This window comes from Mobula hypostoma, chromosome 16 (assembly GCF_963921235.1).
Source record: "Mobula hypostoma chromosome 16, sMobHyp1.1, whole genome shotgun sequence".
Taxonomy (NCBI): Eukaryota; Metazoa; Chordata; class Chondrichthyes; order Myliobatiformes; family Myliobatidae; genus Mobula; species Mobula hypostoma.
Genome location: NC_086112.1, coordinates 27,574,960 through 27,597,615, shown reverse-complemented (window position 1 = coordinate 27,597,615; position 22,656 = coordinate 27,574,960).

The window sequence follows — 22,656 nt, the reverse complement described above, 5'->3', positions numbered from 1 at the left end:
AGGGGGGAAGTCCAGAGGATGGGCAAGGGGTATAGTGAGAGGGACAGAGGGAGAAAAAGGAGAGAGAGAAAAAGAATGTGCGTATATAAATAAATAATGGATGGGGTACAAGGGGGAGGTGGGGCATTAGCAGAAGTTTGAGAGGTCAATGTTCATGCCATCAGGTTGGAGGCTACCGAGACGGAATATAAGGCGTTGTTCCTTCAACCTGAGTGTGGCTTCATCTTTATAGTAGAGGAGGCCGTGGATAGACATATCAGAATGGAAATGGGTCGTGGAATTAAAATGTGTGATTTTAAGATGACGTACCTACCCTCCCTTCTTGTCACCACTCCAAACCCACTGCCTACATCGAGAGTGCCAACTTACCATAGGGATTGAAACATCAAGTCCTAGTAGCTCTACTATCTCCTGGTTGTGGGCCTTATCAATAACTATAGGAGAGTGAACACAACAAATTGGTGACAAGGTGCTGCATTATATCAACATGGCAATTTCAGCAGAAATCTAAAACAGTAGCAAGCTCAATTTGAGGTGGCTCAGCTAAAATTAATTGAAACCTTGACCAGCGGGTTATCACCAACAACATCAGCGTCAAACACTAAACAGAACTCGTGAGTCAGGTGTTGTGTCCATTACCAAACTCTAGTTTGATGCTACTTTGGGAATTACTTTTGAATCATGGGCCATACGTCATGAAGATATATTCCGGGTTGTGTTCTCTAGTAAAGATAACAGATGGAAGGTATGCAGTTTGCTCACGTCAGCTTCATTCTGCTTAAGAACCCACGAGACCTATCATTCGACAAAAATGTCCGACAGATAACACGCATTTTTGGAAAGCATTCATCTCGTCAGTGTTCACTACCATTGCCTAATACTCATTAAACACAATACCGATGACTTCATCACGTATGCTGGTGTCGTCAATTGCAAATGTAAAAAGTTCATGCGGGATAATATGACTGAATGACAGTTCAAATACCTGATTTTTATCTGGGGACTTCATGCACCTGGCAATGCAGACATTTGCAAGCAGCTCCTGGCCAGACTGATATGACTCTACAAGCAGGTACCTGGAAACACCACCACTTGGAAATCCCCCTCCAAGTCACTCAGCATCCTGACTTGGAAACATATTGCTGTTCCTTCATTGTCGCCGGGTCAAAATCATGGAATTCCCCCCCTAACAGCACTGTGGTTGTACCTACACCTCAGGGTCTGCAGTGGTTGAAGAAGGCAGCTCAAGGGGAACAAGGGATGGGCAATAAATGCTGGCTTAGCTGGCGGTGCCCACATCTCGTAAATGAATAATTTTTTAAAAATGGTATGTGTTACCTAACAGAGCAGTGAGATCTGGATGCCCTCGGCATTGACTGAATATTCAAGCTTGATCTCTGGAGCATCCTTCTGGATGAGGTCTGTATAAAGACATTGACCTTTCAAATCATGTCTGTTGATGCCATACCACAATCAGTACGTGAGACCATACAACAGCAACTGCGCTATGCAGCAATGTTTCAAGAAGGTTTAGGCTGCTGCACCAAACTGCAAGTAGAACTCCATCTGCACCCAAAATGCTGGTACCATTCACAGCTTTCCAAAGTTCAAAGATCAAAGTAAGTTTATTATCAATGTTCAGATATGTCACCACATACAACGCTGAGATTTAGTTTCAACAAATTGAAAATACAAAAATATAAAAGAAATAGAAATAATATTCATAATAATGGTGGGGCAACTGAAGTTGAGTGAAGTTATCTCCTCTGGTTCAGGAGCCTGAACATTGAGGGATAATAACTGTTCCTAAATCTGGTGGTGAGAGTCCTAAGGTTCCTGAACCACCTTCTGAATGGTAGCAGTGAGATGACAGCATGACCTGGGTGGAGGGGGTCTCTGGTGATGGATGCTGCTTTCCTGCGGCAACGCTACATATAGATGTGCTCAGTGGTGGGGAGGTCTTTACCTGTGTTGGACCTTATCCACTGCTTTTTGAAGGATTGTCCCTTCAAGAGTATTGGTGTTTCCATACCAGGCTGTGATGCAGTCAGTCAATATATTCTCCACCACAAATCTATAGAAGTTAGTCAAAGTTGTAGATGTCATGCTGATACCTTCAAACGGCCGCTTCTGAAATCAAGAGGGGGAGAAGCATCGGCCGAAGTTCTCAGCATGTTTCTGCTAACATATAGAATTACGCCGTATCGAGACCGTGAGGGGCAGTCTCCAGCTGAAGCCCTTTTGGGAAGAGAACTGCACACTGTTAGATGCAATGCTGCCACAACATCCAACATTCGAGACAGCAGATGCTTAGGTACACAAAGGCAGCCAACGGATCTTGATCAACAGGTGAGGTCATTCAAGTCCAGAGCTGCAGTGTGAGTCAATCAGTATCGCAATGAGCAAGAGCCCTGGGTATCAAGTCAGATTATCAAACAAATGGGGAAAGTGCTCTATGAAAATGGACATTGCAGGCATCGCCACTTCAATTGGTTGTGGCCACTTGCTTCTGAAGGCAGAATAAATTTATCGGGCATTGGACAAACACAGAGCTAGACTTTCATCTCCTCCTGGTAAGGTTTGATTTACACTGATTGAACCAGTCAGCAGTGTTAACACAGCTATAAGCAACATTGCAACAAGAAAGTGACAGCCTGCAACCACTAATTGGAACCGATCATCAGTGTAAGCCAGTTGTTCCGAACCAAATCAGCCCTTGGCACAATCCCTACAGGTAATCATCTTCAAGACGGAGGTGTTATGGTGAGCCAAAACAACCAACTCCATTTGGTCAGCTGACAACCAATCCCAGGCTGACTTTCACTGATTGATCGTTAATCCTATCACTATCTTGAATATTCTTGGGTAAACCATTTAAATAGTCATGCTTTCAGTTTTAAGATTTTTTTAACTGTGTGATTTTACTGAATAAAGGTTTATTTTGAGTTCTGGTTTTGTTCCATCTCCTGACTACAAGACTAATCAGTAGTTACATGTGAACAAACACAACAAAAAGATTTCTGAGTTCCAAAAGATTTATAACTACAAAAGATTTCCAAACACAGGTACAACTCTTATGAACTGAAATAACATACCAATGAGTTTCAGAGGAACAAGTCATCTGTCACAGAAATCAAAAGTTGAGGAATGAATTTTTCTTCTTTCAGTCACACTGTCTTTCTTTCATTCTACTTGTCATTCCTAACAATCCCCTATGTTTTCTAACATACACACTGTTTCGGTACCAGTTGACATTACTTGCATGTAACACTTCTCAGACACCCTTGCTGTGACACAGTAATTCACACAGATGGTCTAAATGCTTTAGAGGATAGGGATCTCAGACACCCACAATTAATGTTAGGAGGACTGACTCTGAATATACAAATATCACAACTATTGATTGGTCATACCTGTGACTATGTTTGATGTGCTAAGTGACAAAGTAAGCCTGGTCTGGATCCTATCATGATCTATATCACAATAATGCAAATAACATAGCTGCAGTTGCCTAGCTGATGTCAGCCAATTAACCCAATATCAGCCCCATTGTCTTACACGCCATGGCCTCCTCTACTGTCAAGATGAAGCTACACTCAGGTTGGAGGAACAACACCTTATATTCCATCTGGGTAGCCTCCAACCTGATGGCATGAACATTGACTTCTCTAACTTCTGCTAATGCCCTACCTCCGCCTCGTACCCCATCCATTATTTGTTTATTTTAGATGTGTATGTGTGTGTATATATATATATATCCTTTTTCTCACTCTCCTTTTTCTCCCTCTGTCCCTCTCACTATACTCCTTGCCTATCCTGTGGGCTTTACCCCTCCCCCTTTTCTTTCTCCCTGGGCCTCCTGTCCCCTGATCCTTTCATATCCTTTTTGCCAATCAACTGTCCAGCTCTTGGCTCCATCCCTCCCCCTCCTGTCTTCTCCTATCATTTTGGATCTCCCCCTCCCCCTCCCACTTTCAAATCTCTTACTAGCTCTTCTTTCCGTTAGTCCTGACAAAGGGTCTCAGCCTAAAACGTCGACTGTACCTCTTCCTAGAGATGCTGCCTGGCCTGCTGCATTCACTAGCAACTTCGATGTGTGTTGCTTGAATTTCCAGCATCTGCAGAGGTCCTTGTGTTTGTGTTGAAGTTCTTGATCATTTCACTTTGCAAACTGCAACTCTTAGCAGCCAGTTACCACCACCCATGTTCCCTCCCCTCCCACTGCTGTGGGCCAGCAGCCTGTGCTCTGTAAACAATGGCATTTTTTCAAGCTGTGCTTTTAACTTCAAACAAATTGCTGCTTGTAATTTTTCACTAAGAGCTGAAGACTTGGTTCTTGTTTACAGCTAGAAGCTGAGCAAGGGATATTCGTTAAAATTTAACTTTGTGACAAACAACTCTGACTCTTTGGCAAGGTCACGTTACTGCACTAGAAAGCAGAGGTTTGTGATGTGCCTCCCGGGTCCCGGACAGTGAATACTCACCATACCCTCAGCCAAAAGAGCCAGGAATCCTCATTTTGAATTCCATTTGCAGTACCTGCTGAAAAAGAATTACAGAAGACAGCCAAGGATAATTTTAGGTTTTCCAGCAATATTCAGTAGTAATCATTCATTGTTTCACTTCAGGTGTATGTCATAGCCAATCTGGTAACTAATGCAAAACCACAGATATTGCCTTATGTACCCATCAGTTTAACATAAGCTACGTATAGCATGCCACCAGTTTAAATCATCATCACCTTTGAAGCTACTCTCCCTGCATTGTTACATGGTTAGAATTACAGAATCATGGGGTCGCTGTCACTCAGCCTATACCCGTTCAGTCTGCACTATCAGATACCTATCTACACAGATCCCAATTTTTTTCTCCCCTCCCCCTCATATTGCCATCAATTTTCAATTCTCCCTCCCCCCATTATTAAGAGCAATCTATATTACCAATAAACCTACCAAACCACACGTACGGTAGCGTAGCAATTAGCGAAATGTTATCCAGCACCAGCGAGTGACCCAAGTTCAATTCTACCACTATCTGTAAGGCGTTTGCATTCTCTCCCAGTGACCATGTGGGCTTCCTTCAGCTGCCCCAGTTTCCTCCCATATTCCAAGGATGTCTGGGTTAGAACCTAACTGGTCACGTGTGTAATTGGTGGTGCATGCTCATGAGGCTGGGAGGGTCTGTTTCTCTAAATCAAATATCTGAGGTGAGAGAAAAAAAACAGAAATTGAGGAGATATTGTATTCACTGAGTAAATGCACAAGCTCTTAAAGGATAACATTGGAGGTGAAGTTTAAATCCAGGTCACTGGAGCTGAAACCACAGTTCCATCATATGCACTGTAGTGCTGTTTTAATGATCGAAAACTGGTTAACTGCTTAGGAGTAGACACATAGAAAGGTTCATCATTTCTTGCTCTCCCTGACTCTAAGTTGTTTTGTTAATAAAGCATTTTCAGTTTAATTTACTGGCTATTCTCCAATATCTCAGAGAGTGATAATGATACATCATACTTCATAAGAGGTGTTGATATCTCCAAGAGGTGGAGGATGGTTAGGAAGCTTGCCAACAAAAACTGGCAGGAGAGAAAGAATAGTTTCTCAGTAAAATATTTTTTTTAAAGTAACAGATTCCAAAAGCAGTTCACAGAAACTTTGTTCTTTGGCTAGGGTGGGCACATCATTTACAATAGCTGATGCAATATTACTAACAGATACTCTGCCTCCTACAATGCAAGAGTTCCAAGGCCACCCACTCAGAAACAGTAAATAAGCATTCAGAAAATGGGTGCTACAGTTCAACTCACAACAGGAGCTGCTGAATTCCCTACCTGCTGGAACTTCTTGGGCTTTTCTTGCCGGAAAATAACCAATGATCTTTGGTGACTATGTGCCAATCTTCTGACTGAATTCACAGCGTAGTAGGAAGGATGCGAGGTCTTTTGATAATTGTAAAAAAGTTAATGAGAATTGTTCTGGGATAAGGGAATAGTCACAAGGGTAGGTGACAAAATCTTTTCTTTTGAAGTAAGAATGAGAGGGGATCTGCTGGAAGTGTTAAACATGTTGAGGGGTTAAAATAAAGTGGATAATGGGAGGCTGAGATCGAGAGGACACAGTACAAAATAGAAGGGGAAAACTTACAACTACATGTGGATAAGCATTTTTATGTTGTGTTTTTTAAAATGGAATAAGGATTGAAGCTATGTACAGATAGGTACCATTTTGGCCCGATAGAAAAAATTGGATAAAATCACAGTAGCAAAAATTTTACAGAACTACAAAGAAGAGAGTGGGGAGTGTAAATGATGAGTAGCTCTGAAAGACAGCCATGATTATATGCTGCAGGAAAGCCTCTGGTGTGGTGCTGATTTCTCCATGAGAGTTCATTGGTAATCGAAGCAGTGCTTATCTGAAATGGCACATCCGACAGCTGGAACAGTGGGAGGAACAGTAGTGCCCTGTCACCAGTAGCATAGAAAGGCTGGAAAGGAAGGTCATATGGCAGAGGTGCTGGGGGACATTAGGAATTCACTCTTTTGTAGAAAAGTGGTATTACTTAATAACTGGTAAAGAAAAAAGAATACATAGTCATAGTCATAGTCATACTTTATTGATCCTGGAGGAAATTGGTTTTCATTACAGTTGCACCATAAATAATAAATAATAATAGAACCATAAATAGTTAAATAGTAATATGTAAATTATGCCAGTAAATTATGAAATAAGTCCAAGACCAGCCTATCGGTTCAGGGTGTCTGACCCTCCAAGGGAGGAGTTGTAAAGTTTGATGGCCACAGGCAGGAATGACTTCCTGTGAGGCTCTGTGCTGCATCTCGGAGGAATGAGTCTCTGGCTGAATGTACTCCTGTGCCCACCCAGTACATTATGTAGTGGATGGGGGACGTTGACCAAGATGGCATGCAACTTAGACAGCATCCTCTTTTCAGACACCACCGTCAGAGAGTCCAGTTCCATCTCTACAACATCACTGGCCTTACGAATGAGCTTGTTGATTCTGTTGGTGTCTGCTACCCTCAGCCTGCTCACAACAGCAAACATGATCGCACTGGCCACCACAGACTCGTAGAACATCCTCAGCATCGTCCGGCAGATGTTAAAGGACTTCAGTCTCCTCAGGAAATAGAGACGGCTCTGACCCTTCTTGTAGACAGCCTCAGTGTTCTTAGACCGGTCCAGTTTATTGTCAATTTGTATCCCTAGGTATTTGTAATCCTCCACCATGTCCACACTGACCCCCTGGATGGAAACAGGGGTCACTGGTACCTTAGCTCTCTTCAGGTCTACCACCAGCTCCTTAGTCTTTTTCACATTAAGCTGCAGATAATTCTGCTCACACCATGTGACAAAGTTTCCTACCGTAGACCTGTACTCAACCTCATCTCCCTTGCTGATGCATCCAACTATGGCAGAGTCATCAGAAAACTTCTGAAGATGACAAGACTCTGTGCAGTAGTTGAAGTCTGAGGTGTAAATGGTGAAGAGAAAGGGAGACAAGACAGTCCCCTGTGGAGCCCCAGTACTGCTGATCACTCTGTCGGACACACAGTGTTGCAAGCACACATACTGTGGTCTGCCAGTCAGGTAATCAAGAATCCATGACACCAGAAAAGCATCCACCTGCATCACTGTCAGCTTCTCCCCCAGCAGAGCAGGACGGATGGTGTTGAATGCACTGGAGAAGTCAAAAAACATGACCCTCACAGTGCTCGCTGGCTTGTGATAACTGTCCCAGTTTAAAAATGTAATTATGAGGAGGGGGGTCATCTTTTTTCTCTCAGGATAGTTAGGACAGGATTCCTAGTCAGATTCTCCTCATATCCTTTAAGGTTGGGCTGAGATGACAGTGTGTGCAGGAACTTTTCTATTGCACTGTGAGCAGTTTCTCAGTAGTCCAGTCAAGCACAGAAGCTTAGGCCTGGGATGTGTCCCCCACTACTTAACAAGAACCCAAGAATATAAGATCAGGTGTCAGTTCCCCAGCCTCTCAATACAATTATACCTGATTTATTAGCTTCATCTCATTTGTGCTGGTTCCCCATAGTCCACTATCCCTCAATCTTTCAAAAATGTATCTGTCTCATTCAAGGAATAGGTCTATGGCCTAGCCTCCTTAATCACATGGGGTAGAAAAATAAAGATTCAATACCCTCTGTGAAAAGATGACAAGAACCTTATCCACATATGAAAACTCATTGTAAGCCAGAACAAAGTTTGTGGTTCAGTTATTGGAAAGAATTTACTTAATGAAAAAACCTGCAACTAAATAGTTTACTCCAGGCTTGAAATGGTATTCGGTGACAGATGTAAACAGCAGCAGATGCTGGGAATCTGAAAAAATAAAGGGAGAAATGTGAAAATATTAAGAACATGAGTGTTGGGAGTGGTGGAGACCAAATGGCCCTTTGAAGCTTCTCCGTCATCTGGAAAAGTAGTTGCTGATCCGAATGTTGATTTCCACCTCAGGATTCAGCTTGCTTTACCCACTATTACCCAAAATTCCCATGCAGTGAAAAAGCAACCTGTCTCAGCTGGAGTATACTTAACAGCTCAACATTCACAGCAAGCATGTCAGGCAGTCTTCAAGCTGTTACCTGAAGGAAGGAAATATAACCTACTGAATGTCATTTTCAATTTAGAAATTTACAGAAAGTATTTAAGAAATGATGTACTAAAGTCAGTAAGCGCATAGACTTAGGAATTTTTCATGCAATATTAAAAAATATATATTATCTTAGCTTTTTACTGTGTATGTTGTATTACTTGCTTACACTCTTAGTGTTTGGTACACCTGCTGATATTTAGGGCAGCAATGAAAGTCCTCTTTTCTCTGTCTGTCCTTGGCCTCCCAAGTATGCAAGGATTCTTCATTGCTGTTTCCATAACAATTTTATTTTGCCAGTCAGGGTTGTTAGCCCTGAGCCTGACCCTCTGAACTTGGAGGACTGTTGGACCACTCTCAGTCTGGCCTCTACCCTTTGACCTATTTGGTATGGGCCGGTGACCCTACCAAGAACCAAAGCATAAAGCTCTGACAGCTCTCCAGGTTATTGGGGCATGCAAGCCACCAAACCACAACACGGTTGTAGCCCTCTTGGTGGGTGCTGTATTACGACTTGACATTAATGTGTTGCAAAGCTAAATTACCTTTGACTTCCCTCCGGCTTTTGGAATCAACTCAGTCCCTGGACTTTCCGCATAACCAGGCCCATATCACCAAGGCGGGAGGAGAAGATGGCGGCGCGCCTGCATGTGCGCAGCCCTCCGGTGAAAAATGATATCGTATCTGTTAAATAGGGGCCATGGACAATTCTGATTTGATGGAGAATGGACGTGAAAGCACAGAGGAACATCTGGAGAAATTTCTGAAACACCCGTTCGCTACAGTCGTTACTGTGTGGTCGGGAATCTTGCGGAGGGTAGGCCTCAAAATCCCTGGCCTTGCCTGCTTTTGGCGACCGAGAAGGAGATCGAATCGTTCGGACAGAGATGGCGCTCAGTACTCGGTGTCGGAGAGCTGATCAGAGCTCAAAGTCTTCGGAAGACTCAGAGTCGGAGTGTGGTCGGCATGGCAGGGAGAGTTTTTCTTCCTTCTCCCGTCTGCGTGAGATGTGGGACATTTGAGAGACTTTGAACGTTACTATGCTCATGGACTTCTTCATCAAGTTATGGTATTGTTGCACTGTTTGTAACTATATGTTATAATTATGTGGTTTTGTCAGTTTTTTCAGTCTTGGTCTGTCCTGTGTTTTGTGATATCACACCGGAAGAAATAATGTATCATTTTTTAATGCATGCATTACTAAATGACAATAAAAGAGGACTACGTGTCTTCATAATCATAATCATATCAACGAGGTATAGATGCATGGATTGAATCATCCTTGGACTCATAAACCCAGAGGCTGGTCAGCTGTAGTAATATTTCAGCAACAAGACGACTTTGACCCCAGAAATCTTTGATCTCTGCTGGTTTTCCAGCGTCCAAAGCCTTTAAACAATTTCTTGAATATTGCTAGAGACATTTTATAATTATTCAAATAGATATTTTTAATTATGATAATAACCAAAAGAAAGCAAAATATCTTAAGCGCTCTCTTACATATAAACAATCCCCACAGGGTTGGTAAACTTATCCTATAAGTGGGTTGGCTCTCTGTGCACCAGTTTTCCCTGGTAGAAAACAAAGGGGCCAGGTGGCAAGAGACTTTCTGTAGTGTGTCTGTTTTCTGCCACGTGTATCAGTGCTCATTTCAGAGGTGGACCTGTCAGTCAATTTCCAGCCGTGACCTTTGCTTCAGTCCGTTCTTCTACAATTCAACAATATTTATTCATTGAGATATAGCATGGAATAGGCCTTTCTGATTCTTTGAGCCATGCCCCCCAGTAATCCCCCAATTTAACCCTAGTGTAATCATGGGACAATTGACAATGACTAATTAACCCATCAACTGCTACATTTTTGGACTGTGGGAAAAAACCAAAGCAGCTGGAGGAAACCCACGTGGTCATGGAGAGAACGTACAAACTCCTTACAGGCAGCGGCAGGAATTGAACCCGAATTGCTGGTACTGTAAAGCATTGTGCGAGCTACCATGCTAACATGCCATGCGTATAGTTCAAGATATATCAATCATCAAGTGGCTAAAAGTTAATGGTTCTAATGAGCAATCTATTTCCATTTAAATGCATCTTCAAAGACTACTTTCTGAGCATCTGGCTTTGGTGGGTATTTTAAATACGTTGGATGTTTGGGGTACTCTGTCAACTCCTCAGACTTGCTTTATTGAAGTTCTGCAGTGTGTGCATATGAAAGACATAAAATTGTCACATAAACATAATATAGTTTAAATTAATAACATCTTGGACCGTACAGAAATGTGAAGTAAACATTGAATGGTATTCAGGCTAAAACCTCTATAAGACTAAAGACTTGAAATTTATGTAATTATCGTTCAATGTTTGTACATGTGGCATTATTTTATTTGGAAGTATAAGACATGTTAACACTACTTACATATTTTCCAGTACATTTTAGAAGTTAATTCTGTGTTAATTTAAAACTTTTTCAACAAAAACATTTCAACAGCATAAACATTCTCACCGTTACCACTAGGCCATTTTGGCTTTCATGTTCTTTCATGATTTTGAAGGTTAGACTTAGTAACTACAAGAAAATAACTTGTTATCTGCAATCCTGAAAGAGGTTTTCACCTTATCAATTATCTGGTTTACATTTTGAAACCTAAAACTCTGTCACTTCAACTGGAAATTCTTACAATATGTTTTGAAAATCAAAATATTTCTACAGAGACATGTTATGAGTGCTGAATGTGATTTCAAGATGGATTTACTGAGGTGTGAAGCAGGCCAGTTTCATGAGTGAGGTAGACAGAGCAGATCGGGCACAACTCAAAATGACGTTCTGCCTCTGTTTCATTCACTTCTATACGCAGAACACTGTCAATGATTAAACGATTTGAAGAGCAATTCTGTGAATAACTTGAGGAGGAATTTCTTTAGCCAGTGGGTGGTGAATCTGTAGAATTCATTGCCACTGAAATCAGTGGGGGCCAAGTTACTATGTTTAAAGTGCAGGTTGATAGGTTCTTGATTAGTAATGGTTACAGTGAGAAGACAGGTGAATAGGGTTGAGAATTATAATAAATCAGTCGATTGAATGACAGAAAGACCTGATGGGCCGAGTGGCCTAATTCTGTTCCTATGTCTTATGGTACTTAGATAACTCAAGTACTATAGTAAGTTAGAAATGCTGGGCCACAAATTGTACTATGCGTCACTCACACATTTATAGTTGTACTGTGTAAGTTATAGCTGCAGAGGATATGACAGCAAAAGTAAAGTACATACAAGATCCAAACTATTAGTTTTCTTCCTTCTCCCGTCTGCGTGGGATGTGGGACTTTCAAGAGACTTTGAACTTTTTTACCGTGCTCATGGCCTGCTCTTCATCAAGTGCACTGTTGTAACTATATGTTATAATTATGTGGTTTTTGTCAGTTTTTTCAGTCTTGGTCTGTCCTGTGTTTCTGTGATATCACACCAGAGGAATATTGTATCATTTCTTAATGCATGCATTATTACATGACAATAAAAGAGGACTGCGTGTCCTCATAATCTAAAAAAAACAGTTGCAGTGCTTTTTGCCATGATGAATGCTTGCTCTTTAGCACCATTGTTGCTACCAGAGAAAGTCATTTGGGCCACTCCTTCCAATATGGGTCTAAGAAAGGTGTAGAGTTGAACAATCAAAATGATGATCAAGGTATGGGATGGAGTACAGCTGGTGGGAGAGGATGCTGTAGCATATATTCCATGGTTTTTGTTATATTATGTGCCTGTGAATATGCTGTAACCATGGGGGGCACAAGCAGTCACCCACTACAGCACAAACATGTTGATCAAGTTTCTCAGCAATCTTTTTTTTGAAATTTTTCACCAAGTAGTACTCAAAATCCAACTTAATCATTGAACGTCCAAGCCATTTTACTACCCATGAATAGGGAAAAGAGAATAATTAATTATCTGAATATTACAGGCATGATAGAGAAATTCCTGGTGATGTCATGGGGGGGGGTGGGTCCCTGGGAGCAGACCTAAATGCAAGACACAGACACAAGTACTAGGAACAGGACTTGACTAGAGAGCTGGGACAAGAACACAGACTTGGGCCAGGATATTGGCTAGGCAAGAGGGACCAGGACAAGGAATTGGAAACTAGGAGCCTGGGCTTGGACTCCAAGCCAGAGACTGGACAAGGACCCAGAACTGGGTCTTGACTCGGGCTCAGACCCTGGAACTAGGCAAGGACGTGACGAGGCTACAGGATTGGACATGGCTTGGGTACTCCGAGGCTTGCATTCCTCGAAGCGGGGACGTGACGAGGACCCAAAACCTGGGTCTTGATGCGGGCTCGGACTCCGGAAATATGCGAAGACATGACGTGGTCTTGGGAGACAGGACTAGGTGAGGCTCTAGCACAGGACAAGGGAACTCCAGCAGAGGACGAGGGAACGAAGCCTTGACTTGGTACTCAGGAACAGCCAAGCCTTTGACTTGGGACAACAGGAACCTTGGACTTGGGAAGACAGGAATGCAGAACACAGAACCTTGGTCTTGGGGAGGACAGGAACTCAGAGCCTTGGTCTAGAGCACGGGAACACGGAGCCTTGGACTTGAGAGACAGGAATACTGGGACATGGAACACAGAGCCGGGACCCTCCTTGGGAACAGGACTTAGGGCTGGGACTCGTACACAGAACACAGAGCCAGGACCCCTCCTTGGGAACAGAATTTGGGGCTGTGGCTCTACACAGAATGCTGAACATGATGAGACGGTTCCCAACACTAGGTAGCAACAAACAGCCAGACCTACCTAGCAAAGGCATGGACACAGAGACAGTTCCAACTCAACAACAGACAGTTCCTTATCTTGACACAACAAGGCTCCGGTCTCACTCCAGTGGTAGAACTTGACAAGGTTGCAGGCAAGGCTTCAGAAGGAAAGGGAAGGGAAGGGAACAATCCAGCCTCAGGGTAACAGCAAAGACAGCCTTACTAACCCCACAAAGGCAAGGACTGGATACTGACAAGACAAACCAGCCCCCACACTCGAACCCAGGACCACTTATATTCCCAGCCCCAAGACGAGCATTAGGTGCCTATGATTAAGCCCAGGTGAAACAAGGGACAGCCGGAAAACTCAGAGTCCGGAGTCCACGAACCGGGCCGTGAACCGGAACGCGGACTTCATGGACCGGACCATGACAGGTGAGCACCATCACTTGGGATTATGATCTGTGTATGTAGAGTGTGAAGTACTAGATATCGCTGCCTGCAAATCAATAAGTGTGCTGACAGAGTTCTAACATTGAACTCAACAGGTTGAATGAGTCAGCAAGAACTTCAAAGTTCAAAGTAAATTTATTATTGAACTACATATATGACACTGGTGCCAAGCTGTATGGGTCCTAATGCCCTTCCCTTGGACAACATTGGTGTCGTGGAGAGGGGAGACTTGCAGCATGGGCAACTGCTGGTCTTCCATATAACCTTGCCCAGGCCTGCACACTGGAGAGTGAAAACTTTCCAGGCGCAGATCCATGGTCTCGCAAGACTAACGGATGCCTTTATTTACATATATACCACCTTATACAACCTTGAGATTCATTTTCTTGTCAGCATTCACAGTAAAAGTTTTTAAAAACACTACAGTTTCAATAAAAGACTGTAGCCAATGGTATGGGCCAACAACCAATGTGCAAAAAAATCAACAAATTATGCAAATACAAAAAGAAAGAGAAATAATAATAAATAAATAAGCAATAAATAGCAAGTACATGAGACGAAGAGTCCTTGAAAGTGAGTCCATACTGCAGGTTGTGGGAACAATCCAGTAATGGGATGAGTGAAGTTATCACCTCTGGTAAAAGAGCCTGATGGATGAGGGGTAATAACTGTTCCTAAACCTGGTGGTGTGGGACTTAAGGCTTCTGTACCTTCTTCCTGATGGCAACAGCAAGAAGAGAACATGACCTGGATTGATGATGGATGTTTCTTTCCTGTAACGTCGTTTGGTGTAGATGTGCTTAATGGTGTGAGAGCTTTACTTGTGGTGGGCTGGGCTATATCCTATATTTTTGTAGGCTTTTTTGTACAAGGGCATTGATGTTTCCATACCGGGTTGTGTAATGACCAGTCAATATTCTGTCCACCACATGGCTATAGATGCTTGTCGAAGCTTTAGATGATAATGCTGAGTCTTTACAACTTCTATGAAAGTAGTGGCACTACTGTGCTTGACACAGGATACATCCTCTGAAATGATAACATCAAGGAATTTAAAGTTGCTGACCCTCTTCGCCTCTAACCTCCCGATAAGGACTGGTTCATGGACCTCCTGAAGTCAATAATCATCTCCTTGGTCTTGCTGACATTGAGTTGTTGCTGTGGCACTTGTGGATTTGGCTTAATTGACCACAACTTGCAGGTGAAATGGATATGAAGAGGATTGTAAGAGTGTTATTTCCATCACATTACAGTCATCTATTGCAAATATTATGCTTAAAGTTGAATTAAGAAGCACTGCAAAGTGGAGTGCGTATTTTGTAGCTCATTACTTCCAGAGTGCAATGGATGAACATTTATATTGGCCAGTTGAAAACAGAATGACAGAAATGTGAACTCCTAAATGGGATGGAATAAGGTTTATTAATGCTTACAGACAAAGAAACATTTAACTTTATTCTTATTCGCCACTGAAACACGGCAAACGTTCTGGCTCATTACTTATATAATTGAGCTCGAAATTAAGTTTAAAAAAGGCAGTCCATGGGTTAACTTTCTTAAATTGTGTGCAGGCTTCTTGGTGATTTTGCATTGGGTGTACATCATGGTGCAAGGGGATCTAAGGATGAATTGTAAAACCCTTTAAAGTTGTTCATGCTTCATTAGTTAGGAGAACTTTGAAAACTGTAGGATCCTTGATGCTGTTTTCATGGCTTAATGAATCGTGGATTCAGAGTTCACTGATAATAGATTTGGTTTTCAAGTGATAGAGATGTTCCTTTTCCACATTCAGAGTTCTGTTTGCTTGTTTGTTGTTACCAATCTGTGCGATTTGTTCTTATCAAATGAGAACAGCTATTCATGGCCTCGGGCTCCCTGTAGCTTGTTCCATTTAAAAAGTATCTGTGAGAGTAGCAAATCATTGTGACCTACATTGGTCTGAAAAACATCACACAAAATAGCCACCAGCTGCTTTGACCAGGCTGCGTCGTTCTTTGTTGCTGGGTGATTTGTAACTGTCGTTCAGATGCTCTATCATACATTACTAAACAGGACATTATATCATGGAGTCTGTGATATAATGGGGTGTATGGGGTGCTCTGGGAGGGCTAGCACTTCTGGTGAAAGGGCTTGTTATGTCCATTCTGGGGCAGCTCCCTCACCTTTGGTCCCCACTGGGCAGTCAGCTCTCAGCTGTGGATCCAAGTAGCTGTTTGCGTGCGACAGTAGCCTAAACCAGTGCACTGCTTTAACAGATGACTAAACCAGATGAGGGTAGCCAATGGGCCTCACACCCCAGTGCAAAGTTAGCTCTGGCAGATTCAGCATACGAGATCTACAAAGAGATTCAATAGCCTGGAAGGTGGTTCTCCAATGCGCATTGGGAGCAAAGGGTATGATGAGGCATAGAAGTCATGGTCATCAACTGCAGTGGAGGAAGGCCCCAGTTGTGACGGCTACTCGTACCACTGGACCCAGAATTCTGAGGTCGAGAAAGTGGAACTGCCTCAAACAATGGCTTTTCCAGTTTTAAAACTCTCCTGTACAGGTTCCCTGTCATCGTCAAACATGACTGACAACCACGACCATGTCATGGAGTCATAGAATTATGTAAATGTTTGACATAAGAGATGGCATTTTGCAACATCAGGTCCACACAGGCTACCTACAAGAAAAAAAACAGTCAACCTTATTGCTCACTGTTTTCCTGCATCCCTGAAATTTTTTCTCCCTCAGGTATTGCTAGGATTCCCTTTTTGAAAGTTATTGAACTCCTACTTCCAGCACAACTGTCTGGGAATGAATTCCAGATCACGAGTATTGCTACTTCCCCATTTGCCACTAGTTCAAGTCCAAACACTGCAAAGAAAAGACATTCTCTTTATTCCTTCTGTCTAGACCCTTCATGACTTGATCTCTTTTATTGAGTCACTTCTAGAATGTCTCTGTACTAAGAAAAAAAACCCTAGAGTCACCATTGTATCCACGTAACTGAAGTCTCTTAATCCAAGATCATATTCAATTTTTTCTGAACCTTTTCCAAAGACCTCACATCCTTCCAAAACCGTGTTCGCATGAAGTGGGTGTGCTACTCTAGTAGTGACCTAACCAGTGTTTATAAAAGTTCAACAAAATTCTCCCACTTCAATAAATCTGTGGAGCCCTTGTTGCGAGGATTACTTTCCTAATCCACAATTTCAGTGTGTTGTAGAATTGTCCTACTTAGTCTATGTTTTCTTACCATATTCCTTTGGCAACTGAATAAAAAAACCAATAGGAATTCAACAGAATTGTGGCACTGAGGTATTTTTAATGCAGTACCCAACTCAAATAATACAAAATTGCCAGTTTTGGCCAATGTGTAAGTACCTGATTAGAGTTTCCATGGAAATAAAAATCAAGACAACTTAAAATTTGGCAAGCTTCTTGCAAACATCTTCACCTGGATTATTTATCATCAAGAATGTCATAGTATTTCATTTTAGTAATATTTTAAGCATTTTTGAAATGCTACATCAGTACTTTGCCAGCTAGTATATTTGTCGTGATTTTTAAAGCTATTCCTCCAGCCTACCTCACTTGAAACAATAAATGATGTGGGGGCTGGAGATTATAGAAATTAGTACTACAATCAAGCTGCCATGGGAGTATACATTCAGAAATAAAAATATTCACAAACAAAGCCACTGTAGAATGTTTGAATGGAATTCTCTTTAGATAAGTTCTTTGTACATGATATTTATCAACTTTAATTCAGTAAAAACCTTTAGAAATTGTCAGCCAGTATGAAATATTAATACTACAGTTCTAATTCCCCCACTACACTTCAATGGTTTTCCCAAACGATAGCATGCCTGAACTTGGAAAAAATTAGTAGTGGCAGTATGGATCCTTTGATTAAATTTGAAGAAACTTGGAGGCCATTTATTCAGTATTTTCATATGATGTAAGTTGACCCTTTCTGAATCCTTTGTAGTAATTTTTTTCATGTATAGAGGAGCGGAGTTAGTGACAAATAATTTTAGCCGAGGTAATATGACAGCCCAAGCTTTGTTTGTTTTTTTTGAGTTTAGTTTCTTTTTAGTTCAGTGGGTTTTCTTTTTCTCTCTTTATTAATATCTTTTTCATGGTCAATTACTATGAGATTGGGAGGCTGAACTATATTTGCTACTTGGAATTTGTGCTTGTACATGTTAACTGTTATTATTGTAATCCCGATCTCTATGTGTCATTACTATTATTGTTATATTTAATTTTGAAACCTAATAAAAAGATTGAAAAGAACACTACAGTGAAACTCTTGCTACAACTGCAGCACTAATGATAAAACCATAAGACCAGAAAGTGTAGGAACAAAATTCAGCCATTTGCTCCATGGAGTCTGCTCCGCCATCCCATCGTGGCTGATTTATTATTCCTCTCAAACCCATTCTCCTGCCTTCTGTTCTTAATTTTTAACATTCTTACTAATCAAGAACCTAATAACCTCAGCTTTAACTATAACAAATAACTTGCCCTCCACAGCCATTGTGGCAATGAATTCCATGGATTCACTACACTCTGGCTAAAGAAATTCCTCCTCATCTCTGTTCAAAAGGAGCGTTCCTCTATTCTACAACTGAGACCTTTGGTCCTGGATTCCCCAACTACACTTCCACAGGTCTTTCAACGTTCCATAGGTTTCAATAAGATCCAAACTCCAGTGAGTACAGGCCCAAATGCCCATCATGCAATAATACTTCCATTCCTGAAATCATGCTTGTGAACCTCCTCTGGACTTTCTCCAATGACAGCACATCTTTTCTTAGATAAGGGACCCAAAACTGCTCAATACTCCAAGTGTGGTCTGATCAATGCCTTATAGAGCCTCAGCATTGCATCCTTGCTCAGTATTTAACACAATCATATTGACCACAGCTCAGCATTTAAAACAATGATTCCTACAGTTCTGATCGAAATGCTCCAGAACCTGGACCTCCGTACCTCCCTCTGCAAATGGATCTTTGACTTCCTAACTGGAAGACCACAATTTGAGTGGATTGGAAATAACATCTCCACCTTGCCAACGATCAACACTAGCTCGCCTCAAGGATATGTGCTTAGCCCACTGTTCTACTCTCCCTATATCCATGACAGTGTAGCCAGGCACAGCTCAAATGCCATCTATAAATTTGCTGACAATACAGTTATTTTGACAGAATATCAGATGGTGACAAGAAGGCATACTGGAGCAAGATATATCAGCCAGTTGAATGGTGTCGCAGCAGCAACTTTGCAATCAATGTCAGGAAGGCCAAAAAACAGATTGTGGGCTTCAGAAAAAGGTAAGGCAAGGGCACACACATCAGGCCTCATAGAGCAATCAGAAGGGGAAAGAATAAGCAATTTCAATTTCCTGGGTGTCAATAATTCTAAGGTTTAACCTGGATCCAACATATCGATGCAGCTATATTTCATTAGGAGTTTGAGGAGATTTGGTATGTCACCAAGAACACTCACAAATTTCTACAGATGTACCATGGAGATCATTCTAACTGGCTGCATCACTGTCTGGTGTGGGAGAGTGAGTGGGCTACTGCACAGGATAGGTATAAGATAAAGATAAAGGTATAAGACACAGGATAGGTATAAGATATATTATAAACTTAGTCAACTCCATCACAGGCACTAGCCTCCGTAGTATCCAGGACATCGTCAAAGAGGCAGCATCCATCATTAAAGACCCTCATCACCCAGGACATGCCCTCTTCTCATTGCTACCATTAGGAAGGAGGTATTGAAGCCTGAAAGCACACACTCAGCTATTCAGGAACAACTTTTCCCTTCCGCCATCTAATTTTTGAATATACTTAGAACCCATGAACACCTCATTACATTTTTTATTTCTATTTTTGCACTACATATATGATTTAACTAATTAATATACATACACTTACTGTAATTTCAGTTTTTTCTATTATTATTATTATTATTATGTATTGCATTGTACTGCTGTTGCAAAGACAACGAATTTCACAACATATACTGTTGAGTTTAAATGTGACTCTAATTCTGATTCTGATATCCGAGACCTCTCAAAATGAAGCTGCAATCAGCTTCTACAAAGGCAACAAAACCTTGCGTAGGAGAAAGAGTAACAAAGATCCCAGTGGCCACACATTTTAATTCCACATCCCATTCCCATTCTGACATGTCTATCCACGGCCTCCTCTACTGTAAAGATGAAGCCACACTCAGGTTGGAGGAACAACACCTTATATTCTGTCTGGGTAGCCTCCAACCTGATGGCATGAACATCGACTTCTCTAACTTCTGCTAATGCCCCACCTCCCCCTCGTACCCCATCTGTTACTTATTTTTATACACACATTCTTTCTCTCACTCTCCTTTTTCTCCCTCTGTCCCTCTGAATATACCCCTTGTCCATCCTCTGGGACCCCCTCCCCCTTGTCTTTCTCCCTGGGCCTCCTGTCCCGTGATCCTCTCATACCCCTTTGCCAATCACCTGTCCAGCTCTTGGCTCCATCCCTCCCCCTCCTATCATTTTGGATCTCCCCCTCCCACTTTCAAATCTCTTACTAACTCTTCCTTCAGTTAGTCCTGACGAAGGGTCTCGGCCTGAAACGTCGACTGTACCTCTTCCTGGAGATGCTGCCTGGCCTGCTGCGTTCACCAGCAACTTTGATGTGTGTTGCTTGAATTTCCAGCATCTGCAGAATTCCTGTTATTAAAGATTCCAATGGATTGATTTCTAATCTCTGCCTCTTGAATGCCATTTTATTTATACTTATTTATGTTTAGTTTAGAAGAAAAAAACAGTATCTTTGAAGATGAAGGACTCATTGAATTGGGAGGAGAGTCATAGGGATATCAAAGAGGCCTAAAGAGGGGCAAGTGTAAAATTTGGGAGGAAGAAGAAAATGTTTAGTCCCCACATGGGAGTAGACTTTCCAATCACAATGATCAGAAAAATTTCAGAATAGCCTAAGGTAATGGCTTAATAAATAGAGACCATTGTTTTGTCTGTGTATTGTGTATTACCTCAGTCACTGAACCACACTGTAAACACTTCAAACCACTTTTTGTAATCCTGTTTATATTGTAACTGCTAAATACCAGTATACATTTATGCAGATTTTATTCCATTTCTGTACTTGTAACTTTATTTTTTTCTTATTCTGTATAATAGTTGAATGTTGTTGCATGTAGCTCCAATACTCCACAGCGATTTCCTAATAAATATAAATGTATATGGCAAGTAGAGTTGATCCCTGACTTTGACCTTCATCCTTAATCCTTAAAAGTAGCCCCTCACTTTATTTGGTATTCATATTAAGGGTTAAGCAGTAAATCATGGAAGTTGTAAGGGACTGCTTGATGTTGTGCATTATGTTTTCTATAAAGGAAAGAATTATAAACAGGAGAGATTTTCGATCTGAAGAAGGGTCTCGGCTTGAAATGTCAACTGTTTATTAATTTCCATTGATGCTGCTTGACCTGCTGAGTAGCTTCAAAACTTTGTGTCTGTTACTTTGGATTTCCAGCATCTGAATTGAATTGACTTTATTTCTTACATCCTTCACATACATGAGGAGTAAAAATCTTTAAGTTACGTCTCTGTCAAAATGTGCAATGCACAATCATAGTAATTTATAATCATTTATAATAAAGAGAACAGTCCATGCAACATAGAAATGCACTCGAATCAGTCTGATGGTTTGGTAGTGTACCAGAGCTGTTGGCCCTGGCTCTTATGCCGTGGTACCGTTTCCCGGATGGTAGCAGCTGGAATAGATTGTGGTTGGAGTGACTCGGGTCCCCAGTGATCCCCAATTTTCTCACTCCTATCTTTGTAAATATCCTGAATCATGGGAAGTTCACAACTACAGATATGCTGGGCTATCTGCACCACTCTCTGCAGAATCCTGCGATTAAGGGAGGTACAGTTCCCATTCTTGTGTTTGTGATTTTCCATCCATCTGGCAAGATGGCATCAGTGAACCATGGTGACATCCTGCAGGCTACACACAATACTTCTAAATATCCCTCTTTTGAATTAATCTCACTGCAATATGCAGCTTGTAATTTCCCTTCAAATGATGTATTTTTAGATTGACTTAAAGATCTACAGCTTTCATGATCTTCTGAAGGATTTGGAGAACCTAGAAAGTAGGGCACCTTTAAACAGATGAAGACTCACTCCCGAGGTTGGAAGTGAGACGGGAGAGGAAGACTGCAAGCCAGGCTGAAACACAGAGGAATGAGACTCCCTCTACCCAGCATGCTGCTAGCAAATATGCAGCCACTGGAGAATAAAACTGAGGACCTGAGGGCACGATTGCTGTATCAGAGGGAATTGAAAAATTGTTGTGTACTATGTGCAATCGAGGCATGGCTTACTCCCAACCTGCCTGATATGGCGGTCAGACCCGAAGGCTTCCTGATTACACCAAGCACCCAAATGCTGATTCAGAAAAGGCAAAAGTTGGAGATGTATGTTTCATGATAAACCCACGGCAGATCTGTGAAGAGGTTTTGTCGAACTCATGTTCCCCTGACCTTGAACAATTAACAATCAAACGCAGTCCATTCTATTTACCTAGGGAGTTCTCCTTCATAATCCTGACAGCAGTTTACATACCACCGGTGGCTGACTGTGAACAAGCATTGAGATATTGCATGATGCCATCTCCAAACAAGAATCAGTTCATCCTGAAGCACTTCAAATAGTTGGGACTTGTTTGAAGAAAACCTTGCTCAGTTATCAGCATATAACCCGTATCACCATATAGCCTGTTGTAGTGTGGATGAAATTACCGGAGAGACA